This window comes from Panthera uncia, assembly GCF_023721935.1.
Source record: "Panthera uncia isolate 11264 chromosome B3 unlocalized genomic scaffold, Puncia_PCG_1.0 HiC_scaffold_1, whole genome shotgun sequence".
Lineage (NCBI taxonomy): Eukaryota > Metazoa > Chordata > Mammalia > Carnivora > Felidae > Panthera > Panthera uncia.
This window is the reverse complement of record NW_026057582.1, coordinates 60,072,379-60,084,766: the sequence shown is the minus strand read 5'-3', so window position 1 is coordinate 60,084,766 and position 12,388 is coordinate 60,072,379.

The following is a 12,388-nucleotide window of genomic DNA, read 5'->3' as shown; positions in this document are numbered from 1 at the left end:
TCTCATTTCACACACACACACACACACACACACACACACACACACACACAGAAAAAGAGAGAGGGAGGAGATCTGGAAGGATATTCACTAAAAACTGACAGTGGTGTCTCTTGTTGGCAAGAATAAGTTTCAATTTTTAAACGTATGTTTTTATTTTCTGATTTGATTTGCTACCATATGTATTACTTTTGTAACAATAAAATTCCCCAAGTCTTGACTTTATGAACTCTAGTCTCTATTTCCTTTGCCTTATCTTGGATCCCTTCCTCATCTCTTTTTCCCATGAAAACCCATGAACAACCCATGATGGGTCCTCCTCTCCATCAATATTTTACTCTTGGAAATAGAAAGGCTGAATGGATAAGTAACCTGGGTAATTCCGGCTGGGAAGTCACATCACTGGGAGTCTCCTGGAATTCACCCTTGTCTAGGTAGACTCAGACTTCACGTGCACACCTTGTGTTTTTAATTTCTTGGCCTCACCATGGGAGATGCATGAATATGAAGGTTAAGACATAGCACATTCATTCTTGGGATCATAACAATGCACCCAAATTAAGAAGGACTTTAACATATCTTGTGCTATTGCTCACAAACAGCTGATGGAAACCTTAAGGCTTCCTCTGTCAGAGAAAATAACTAGTTCTGAATGGCATGTGAGACTTAGCAAGAGGCCCCTCTCGCCTTACAATGTGAGTTGCACATGTGCACCCACACTTGACTCTGACCCCTAAGCATTTCCAACACCAGGGATGTTAAAGGTATGCTTTTTTGAAACAGCTCTTTCCCAAGTATTCACAAAAGACACAAAGAACAAGAGTGTATTTATAACTCTTTGAAACGAATGAGAGTTCCACATGGGGAGGAAAAAGACAGGGGAAAAATTGTAAAATTAATCAATAATCTTTCATATTATCCATACAAATGTTTGGTCTTCTGGGAATTTGTGTAAGTAAAGTTATATAGCTGGAAGCAGAAACACATAATAAGTCCTAGGAGACATGTGCTGGGTTGTGGGCATGTTGGAAGAGATAAGATCGGGTGCGAATGAATAAAGCATCTTAAGAGAATTTAGATTTAAGTGAAAATAGGTGTTCCATATGAGAAAGAGTGACAGTAAGGGAAAAGTACTGAATAGGTTTCCCAAATCCTCACTTTTGGAGAATAACTTCTACACCATAGCTCTCCTCTGCAAATGTAATGCACATTCCAAAGAGTTAAGACCTAGTTGAAATAGTTAACCCTTAGGTTCGTTTAGAGCTTCACTTGTCTTACCATGATTCAGGTGTGTCTTAAGCCACACTATTGCAACTATATCCAGGAAAGATTCTGATAGAATGGTTCATCAATAGTACAGACAGTAATCCTGATCTCTAGCATCTACATCTTTTCCTTTATTCTCAACATGAGCAGTCAAGTCCACTAACTTCACAAGATAAAAAAGTCCCTTGATGATAATCTCCTTTTACCCTTTCTCCCTGGATAATCTGAGGACACTGGAGTTTATAGATCATTTATTTAAGCCCCAGATTTTATAGATGATACAGAGAGGGAAAATGACTTCCTAAAGTAATTGGTGACACAAACCAGACCTGAATCCAGCTCTCTTAAATCTTAAATCTCCTAAATCCAGAGCTGTTTACAATGAACTCCACACACTTCAGGATCACTTACAGAGAGACTATCTTACATTGTGCTGAATTTAGTTCTCTTTTCGGTAAAGCAGCACAAAACAAAACAAATCGCGAGAATCACCCCTCTCCCACGCATCCACCTTTCCCTTAAGAACCATCTTGCCATTTGCAGTGTGGATGGAACTAGAGTATATTACGCTAACTGAAATAAGTCAATCAGAGAAAGATAAATACCATATGATTTCACTCATATGTGGAATTTAAGAAACAAAACAGAAGAACATGGGGAAGGGAAGGAAAAATAAGTTAAAAACAGAGAGGGAGGCAAACCATAAAGGACTCTTAAGTACAGAGAACAAACTGAGGGTGGCTGGAGGGGAGGGGAGTGAGGGAATGGGATAAATGGGTAATGGGCATTAAGGAGGGCACTTGTTGGGATGAGCACTGGGTATTATATGTTAAGTAATGAATCACTAAATTATACTCCTGAAATCATTATTACACAATATGTTAACTAACTTAGATTTAAATAAAATTTAAAAAATTTTAAAAAAAGGACAGCCATAAGATTCTGTTACAATTGTCCATAACCAACGAATACTTAAACCTGAGAACATCCTTACATTAATGTACAGAGGCCTTTCACATTGGCCTATCAGAATTAATCATGTCTTCCTATACCCTCTCACTTAGCATATTGTTAGTCTCTTCAAGATAATCATTGGGTGATTTTCCTAAAAGTTTGCATTCATCATTGCATTATTGTAATGAGTTGCTTGCGTGGTTTTCTCCCCATGTGTTGTAAGATCTTGGATAACAGGCATCTGTCAAAGTCATGTCTTTGCCCTCTTATGCTCTACATATAGGGCAATGAATGAATGAATGAATGAGATCATTCATGAATGATAAATAAAATGGCAAGGTCACATCTTCCTTCCCTTTCAGAAGAAGGAAGATAGCTCTTCCTTCCCTTTCAGAAAGATCATCTATTGTGGTCATCAAGGAGTTATGTTATACACAACTCCAGTACAGAAGCTTAAATTTTTGCCACTAAATATTCCTAAAATATGTAAAATTTAGTAGAGATTTTACAACTACCAGCATTAAAAAAAAAAAAAACTGTCACATGAGGGTCTTTTCTATCTTGTGTACTATCCAATGTTTTTAAAACTACCTGAATTTAACTTTTACTCTGCCTGGAATCTAGCAAAGAGTAGGAGCTCAAAATACTGAGGCAATATATTAGAATTTTTTTATAGGCAGTAAGTGAACAAACCATGATTCAAATCGGGCAGCCTGTCTCCAGAACCATACTTGTTACTTTTATTAAAATTTTTTTAAAGTTTACTTATTTTTGAGAGAGAAAAGAGAGAGGGTGGGGAGAGAGAGAGAGAGACAGAGACAGAGACAGAGAAAACGCACTAGCGGGAGAGGGGCAGAGAGAGAGGGAGAGAGAGAATCCCAAGCAGGCTTTACACTATCATCACAAAGCCTGACATGGGGCTTGAAGTCACAAACTATGAGATCATGACCTGAACCAAAGTCAGACACTCAACTGTCTGAGCTGCTCAGCTGCCCCCAGAACCACACTTTTTAAACCACATTTTAGAAATACTTTTCACTTCATCTCTCCTTAGGCCCTTCAGGTTCCATGCTTACACTGTCAGGCCTAGAGATCCGCACAGTGGCATCAGTCAATGTTAAATAACCGACTCTCTGGGGGAATGAAATAGCTCTGTTTAGAGCAATTTCTGAGGTCTGTGACATAAATACTTCAGCATAGCAAATTTAAAGCTACCAAGGTGATGTCACCGAATACAGAGTTGGAAAGAGATACATAGTAACACACTGCATTACTAACAAAAGTTATTGTAAGTATTTCCACCATAGACACACAGGAGACAAATAACCTCAAGGACACAGAGAATAGTAAAATGTAGGTGAGCAATGGTTGAAATTAAAAATGTGTATCATGCATCTTTACTGATGCTCCTAATTAATAGGCAAATTAATTGACTTCATTTGTCATCCAACTTTATTACATGTTTGCCCTTGAGCCTCAGCCCTGCCCTTTGGAGCCACACGGATAACTCATTCATCCATTCCTACAACAAAACTTTATTGACTGCCTTCTATGAGCACAGCACTGGGGTTACGAGTCTGTCTGAACAAAACAGACGTGGTCCCTGTATTCATGGAGCATCTACCAGGAAAGGACAGTTGAGCTCATGGAGGATGGCTTGCTCCATCAACCTCTGGATTACAAACTGAGAAAACCTTGGCTGTGCTCTTTTGACAGAATAAGTTCAACAGTTTTATATATGAGAGGTTTTCAGGTATTTGAAAACAGCTATGCTGTCCTTCCTGAGTCTTCTGGTCTTCCTCAGCAATCTCAGTTCCATCAGTCTGTACTAGACTTGGCTTAGGGTCTTTCACCATTCCAGCAGCATCCCTTTGTACATATACTCCTATTGTCAACCTCCCTCTTAAACGGGTGGAGACCACAACCAAGACGTGTTCCAACCCCTGTGGAGCAAAATAATCACCCTTGTGCTGGATACTCTACTTCTTTAGCACAGGCTACAAACATAAACATTCCTTAGCATTATGTTAAGCTTGCAATCAAATGTAGTTGAACTATGCTGCGATCCCTGACAGTCACTTCATATGTTCATGTAATTATTTTGTATCTGAATGTAGAATTTTATACTTACCATATATTTGTTAGCATTAGTTATGGTCAATTACTCCTGTCTATGTAAGGTATTTCTGTATATTGATTGTGCCCTTCCTTCAAATTTCTTATCCTTTCTAAGTGTCATGTTTTCCACAAATATGAGAGTATGCCCATAGGCTCTCATCAGCTTGAAGACCACCCTCTGGAGCCCTCTTGCATTTCTACAGCATTTTGTGTCTAACTCCTTTACAACACTATATTATTGCCTTACTATTACTATTGTTATTTTTACACATCTCTTTGCTCATTCAACTGTGAGTTATGCAAGGTCTGTGGCTTATCTATCTTTGTATCTCTGGTGCCGAGTCCAATTCCTGACACAGAATATGCTTAAAAGAAAAACTGATTAGTCTGAAGAATGAAGGAGTAAATGAGCCATTCAACCACTTATATCACCCAGGCCACATTCCTCTATCTTGGCCCCAGGGCTGCCATAAAGAACTGTCAGATGCTTATTGGAATACAAATCTATAGCTGTCCCAACTCTTCTACCTTCCAGGTTCCTTCCACTTTGGTTAAAAGTCATTATTTCTCCATGCCTCAGATTCCCCATAGGTGGACTGTCAACGCTTATCAAGGCTAGTAAATGAAATACGTATAAAAGTGCTTTATAAAACTGCAAAATATGCAAATGTAAGATGTAAGCCTTACCTTATTCTAGCAGCCTTATCAAAAAAAGGAAATTGTGTTTATTGACCTTGCAGGAGCTTGTGGCTTGTGGCTTCCATTTAGGGGCAGGAAGCAAGGCCTCTGAAAAGACTGGCAGGGAAACTTTAAGGGGTGAAGCCTGGAGCCAAATCCACCAGCCTCTGGCTCCCTGTGGAGAATGGCTCTGATGGAAAACATGCCTCCTATAAGGAGGGCCTTTTCTCTTGGCTGGTCTTTGGGGGTTTTCCAAATTCCATGGTATAGGGTCCAGAGAGGGTCTCCTGAAGGTCTTTGTTTGGGTGGGCCCATGATACATCTTTAGTAGGCTATCGAAGTTCACACCATGTGAATAGAGGAATTATCCTTTGCGCTGGGAAAGAAGGAAGGGAGGAAAGTCAGGAGATAAGCAGACAGGTACCCCTGCCCTGTGGAATGGATACCAGCATGTGCAGGGTTTGCTCTGGTACAACAGGATATCCTTGTGAAGAACCAGCTGCCTGCCACTGTTAATGGGTATCTTTTTTTCTGTCTGGGCATTTCCCTGCTTTTGGTATTACTATCTTAGTGAAGCTATAAATACCACACCACATTGCATGAGTCATCCAAATAAGAGGTAGGTCCTCAGCCACCTGGATTCATGAATTCTGAAGCTAGGTTTCAGCTTGGCTGGAGAATCCACTTGTCTTGTGGCCTTCCTCTTCTTGACTTACAAAAGAGTGTTTGAGAACACTTGAAAATGGAAAAGAAAATTTGCCTTTCTTAGGAGGAAACAGCCATCCCTAGAGAGAATCCCAAGCTGAGATCAGTAGTAGTACTGTTAGCATTGGCCAAAAGGTCCAGCTTGTCTATGAGGCCATGTGTTTTTTCTTTGTCATTGTACCCCCAGACACATAATCTAGACTGGGTGGATCTAGCTCCTGCATTCCACCTTAACAGTCTTCCTTCATAGCCGTCCTTGGCTGATTTCAATAAGGTGGGTCGTATAATGAGAAATTACCTACTACTACTCTGCTATTGTTAGACTCAAATGAATAGTGCTCACTAAGAAGTCCACGTCCAAGAATAAAGCCAGAAAAAGGAACTCAGAGGTACAGGGGTGTGTGGGGAGGGGGGGGGGTTCGACTGTAATTAACATCAGAAACCTAACTCTGAAAACTTGTTTCTATATCTTTTGCTCCCACCCTCTAACTTAATTTCTTTTTAAAAACGTTACTTTCAAAAATTTCTAACCTTGATGGCAGAAACAGAGAGTAAAAGCATTCTTTCTGCGGCTGGGTGCATCCCGGGGGAGACAGTGGCAGTAACCGCGGACAGGCTGGCACTGTTAGAGTCTGAATCCTGAGAGCAGAGCTGGATCCCTTCCAGACGACTTGACCCCACTGCAACCTGAAGTCTGCCTTGGGAGATACTCCAATACCCTCCACCTTGAGTCATCTCTTCCTACTTATTGCTGGAGTCTTGGGCACCTGGCTGTAGTGGACGTGAGGAGGGTCCGAGATCCCTTCGCAGGTCATAGAAGACTGTCAGGACCTGGGGACGCTGGAACCTCTTGCACTTTCCCCAGACGGAGACCCGAGACCTGGTTCGTGCGTGGTGTGTGTTTACATCATCCTGGGGAGCTAGGACCTTCCTTTCATCACTTGGGGAGGACAGCAACCATCGGTTTAGCAATTGCTACCACAGGCACTTCTGGAGGTATTTCAGGGCATTAAGGAAAATCGCGCGTGTGCGGACAGGGGCGTTTGCGCTACCCGGAAGGAGCCGCGGCACGCGCCACCTGGGAGCCGCACTTCCTGCGAGGTTTCCTCGGGAGGTGGCGCCACAGCCCGTCGCTGCGCCCCGGCTGCCCGTCTGCCCCAGCGGAACTCTGGCTTCGCAAATGCCAGGTAGAGCGAGTCGGTGGCCTCCGCCCGAGCCCTGGCCGGGACCCCAGCAGTAGTGTTTCCTGGGTGCTCTGAGCCGCGGAGCGTGGAGGTCCGGGAGCCTGACGCGGGCCTCGGAACCCCACGTTGCGGCTCTCAGGGCGCGCAGAAGGCGTGCCGGAGCCCCAGCACCTACGCGCCCTCGACCTGGGCCGTCTCCCGCCGTGTCGACCCAGGCGCCAATTGTTGGGCCACGGATGCCCTTGGTGCCTCAACGGGAGCGCCTAGGCAGGCCTTGGCCGATGACTGGTAGGAGATGAGGGGTGAGCTGGGAGCCGATCCCCCACATCTCCTTTGCCGTGGGGAACCCTAAGCCTGCTCGCGGTGACCACAGGGTCACAGAGACCCTGTGTCTGAGCTCTTTAGGGATTCAGAATAGGCAGTTCGTAAGTCCTAGAAGGTCTGCGGGTTTCCCGCCTACGGAGAACTCAGCGGTCGCGGCTGCGGCGGCAGCCGCTCGGGCAAAGCCAAGCAGGGGTCGGGGAGCATTGCCCGGGGAAAAACCATGCGGGTGGCAGCGCTCTCTCTGCAAACAAGTGGACTTTACTCTTAGCTCCGCAGATCGGGCTCAGCGCTCGGGTTTCGGATCCGGGGCTCTGGAGGCCTCGGCCCGCGGGAAGGAGACGCGTAGTGGGCACCTTCGCACCGGGCTGGAGGTCCCGCACTGCTGCGGGTGCTGCTTACCAAGCCTGAGAAGGAACGGATTCAGCGCGCTGGGGAGAGTTACCGGAGGTCCGAGAGAGGGCGATATTTACCAATCCCTTCCCCTAGAGCAACCTTGCAAATTGGGGATGCTTAGGGGTGGAGGATTCGCACAAGTCGGTCCCGGGAAAGTCGGGAATCGAGGGCCTTCCTCAGGGGGCCTGCCGGACACCAGAGCAGGCTCTTTAGCTCCCGGTCGGGGGAATGGGACAAGTGGGCGCGTCCAGTTTTCCAAGTTTCGTCTTTGCCTCTCGGTCTCCTCCCGCTACTCTGGCAGCTCTGCCGCCAATCTCCCCGCCAGGTCACAACCCTCGCCTGACGGAGAGTAGCTGTATGAAGGGCGCAGACAGCAGAGGCTTCGTTTTTGTACAATTTTTCGTTACAGCTCTCTTCATCCAAATCGCAGGACATTATTCTCGGCTTCATTTCCACATATTTGACAGAAGACGAGGAAGTACTTGCATATGCAGACTTGAATCTGAACCTGAGAGCTGACGCTTATGAATTAGGCACTTGAGAGTTCATGGTTCGGCTCTGGGGAGCATTTCTGGAAATGTGTTTGAGGGCAATCCGGCAAGCAAAAGGCCCGGTCCAATCCTCCTTTCTTCCTTTGGGACGATTCAGGGTAGAACGAAATGTGAGGTCTCCTAAATCGTTAAGATCCTCTGGTCAGCTAGAAGAGTCTTAAGTAACTTGTTTTATCTTTGAGACCATTATCCGTCCCTGAGCGCCTAATTATGCAATAGCCGCTCGTGGGGGGGGGGGGCGGTAAACAGATATACATAGACTAGCATTCAAACACGTGTTTCTGGAGTACACTATTGTCAGACACTCCCCCAATATTTATTTTATTAAGATCCCGTTTAAAATCTATTTTAAAAGTCATTACATATTCTTGCAAAGTTAGTTATACACATCATTCAGTTATGAATAAATAATTTCCTTGTAGTCCCGGAATTGCCGACCTAATGGAAGAGAAGACTTGAGGACTTTTCACCCGTCAATAAAGAGAAGAGGACTTTATGACTGGGGTGAAAAGGGGCTGGTGAGCTAAGCCAATGGGGCAGCAGACCTTTACTATGTGCAAAAGCATTCAGACACATGGCGACCCATTCGCAATAAAACTTTATTGATGATCGTTTGAAAGTTATGGCAACTCCAAGGTTATAAAACTTGTCATAAAATACCAAGCAGTCATTAGTTTACCTGACCTCATTTCAATATAAACTTCCACAAAACATTTTATTTTGTTCCTTCCTATAAGTGGGGGAAAGAAATGGAGGAGGTTAGAGACACAGTGGCCCATTATTGAGAACCCAAGTTCTGCAATTTGACACTCTGACCTTCATCCCTGCAAATAAAACAGTGAAATCCACATTTTTTGTTCTTTTCTATCAATATTCTTGTAGAAAAGAGATTAACAGTAGCTATTTTTTGGTCCAGTCGTCCATTTTTAGCACATAATCTGTGTTCAAATTTGGATGGAGAGTTGTTTCTCTTTGGAAGATCTTGCAGGATATCTTTAACAGTCGTTAAAGAGTATTTGCTCCCTGAGCTATGCATAAGAAGCCTAAGAAGCAAATAACCACACATTTGGCATGTGACCTGAGAAATAAATTGTTTAAAATATTCAATTGGCTTTTACAGTTATTGAGGAGTCAGATGAATAGCCCATCTCCTCCATACCTCCAATCATAGGCTTAAAGAAAACGCAGCTGCCCTAGTTGAGATCACTTAGAATTGTACTGCAGAAAAGAAGCCAAACTGAGGTCCTGAGAAAGCTCCAGGAGATAACTAGCCTGAACTCTGTCAAAAATCATCATTGTTTCTGGTACAACTGTACCTTGTACATTGTGTCTGGTACAACTGTATATATATGGACTTAAATCACTGATCAGAGAAAGAACTGGCAACAAAACACTGATGACTTTGAGTAGCTTCTCATCTCCCCAAGGTCCTCCGTGACAAAGCCCCATGCTCCCCCAATACATACAACTAAGGTCAGTCTAGCTGCTTTTAGGGCAAATAGATTTGTGAGCAAGCACAGGTGGCAGAGGTCGACCTTGTGTTAGCTGCATGCTAATATCTCCCAAACATGTAAAGGTCTATATATACTTTTCACTGATTGTTTAAAATATAAGCTTCAAGATAGATCCAGGCATATATACAGTTATGGTTGTTTGGGAATCTAATACAAAGAATGCTAACTGCTTTGTGACCTCACTGGAACTCATCTTGGTAATGTTATGCTTAGTTTCCTAGTGTGCCTTAAACTGTTTCAGGGATTTCATGAAATTTTAAATAGAAAAGAAGTTTTAAAAAAGCAAAATCTTATGTAAAATGCTGCTTTCTTCCAGAGCATGTATGGGAGTGTTTTGTGTGTATTTGAGAGGGAAAAGTACTATCAGAGAAAGGGGGTCGAGATGGAGCTAAGGGAAGAGAGAAGTATATGACACAGTACTAATTAAAGGGCAAACTCTCCTGATGTCTAGAGCTTTCCCTAGTTGGTGGGTACAAGTTGCAATAATTCGGGTCACCATCCATCTCTGTTTTTAGGCACAATGATGACATCCATTAAAAGATTCTGTGTTTCCCCAGTTTAGCACTGACTTCCTGGAAGGATAGAGAAGGGGCTTGTGGACCTATGAAGCAGCTCATTGGCTGAACAGTGTATTTATTAGACTTTAGAAACAAGGGATCTAGATTTATTCTTTTGACATTTTGGAGAAGTTCACATAGTTATAAGAGAGAACATATACAGAGATAAGATAGCAAATTGTTCTTATAATTGGTTTCATTAAAATTTATTGAGATACATACATACATAAATGTATTGGTGATATGCACGTGGCAACAACAACAATGAATTTATACTGTTTGTAATCCTTCTGCTATTAATTCCAACATTCATTTTGCTTTTCCTAGATGCCTTAAGGGTATGGTATAAAGGAGAAAATTTTCTTTATTTTAATCAGCAACAAAAATATTTCATTCTCCTTCCATCTTCCTTCTCAAAATAACTATTCTTCACCAAAAAAAGGTCATTTAGAGTCTACACAGATGTTCACTAATTCACATTCACCTGAATGATCTCCATTCAGCGCTATTTAAGCATGTTTACCAGAAAGGCTTGGTTACCAAAGAAGCATCCATTTGGATTCACCTTTCGGAGCTCGCCCTTACCCCATACTCTAGGAAAGGCATGGAAATTACCTGAGTAGATTTTTAAAATAGTTTTCATGTCAAGAAGTTGTGAAATGGCAGCATGTCACGGACATGCTTCTTTTTCTTATATTCTTCCCTGTTTAGAGATGTGCAGGTTATTAGATGCTCTCCAATGCCATCTGTTCCTTCAAACTTCACCCATACTTGCTTTCCTGGGTGATCTGATTCATTAAGACTTAACTACATAAAGAGAAGTATGTCTTCAGAGTGGCAGCGGGTGGCGGGGGTGCTTACAAATATCTTTGAAGTTTTTTAGATGGCTGGGTGGTAGAGTTGTGAAATCCCAGACTGTGACTTGAGTTCTGTACAGATGACATGTACAGACTGCATAGCTTTGCCCGCATCATTTCTACTGGCATAAGAAACTTTCCCATATGAGGGGAAAAAAAAATGCAGCTTTTATGTAGCATCATCCAAGTGCATGTTATTCATTCTTCCTATATAATTCAATATATATTATACCTCAAGGGTATATTTTCCCTAATGAGACTAATTTGCTTTAATAGGCATAATAATGACTCCACTGTACCTAATACCTTTATCCCCAAACACTTTCATGTGACTTAGCAGTTCCATGATGAAACACACGGATCATGTGCATGTGTGGCCAGGAGCTGTGGTTCATCTTACACACAACTGTACAAATTTAACCTTCTGCTTTCTGCATTTAGTTGTTTGTTTGTTTGTTTGGTTCCCTTTGGTACTGGGCACACTTGGGAAACAGAAAGTTTTAAGGAGATTTTGTCTCACAGTTAAAATATAAACAAGTCTGCTTCTAAAGGAAAACTCATGCAAACTTTCTGTCTACCCCTCCACTCATTGGAGGAGACTTTGGAAGTAAGAATTCATATGTAACTTTGCGACATCTGAAATTCCAGCACAGAACTTAAATAACAACACGTCTTTCTACTGTATATTCTCCTCTTGGGAAACATATAAATAGATACATGCATTTGGTTCTAAAACAAAAAGTTAAGGAAGTGAGGAGAAAAATACATCTACTCACATCAGTTACCATTTGAGGATTTCATTTTATGCCAGAGTTGAAGAGCTTATAAAACTGACTCTGAATGACAAAACTCTCTGAATTTCGTATGTGGAAGATTTGGGAGGTATGCAAATATTTATAGCACATCTCTATCTTGTTTTGGGTTGGCTTTTTGTTACCTACAAGTAAATTTTGCTTTCTCTGTTTAAACCCATTTACCAGTACAAGCAGTACAATAACTCTCACCTTGCAAGTAACCACTGAAATCTACTGGTGTGAGGCATTCAAACTGCAAATGGAAAATCTACCCAGTCAAGTGGTGCTACAGTGCTCTCCCTTTAAACACAGCAGCAGCACTGCCTGGCTGCTGGAATGGCCATGCTGGGGAGGCTTGTAAATGTTCCATGTATTATACAGCCTAGGCAGAGAGGGTGATTTAACCCAACTAAAAGAATTTTAACTTTTCTATTTCCTGACTTTCAGGGGTTTAAATTTTTAGCCTTAAACTGGCATTATTGAAGGTTTTTTACAT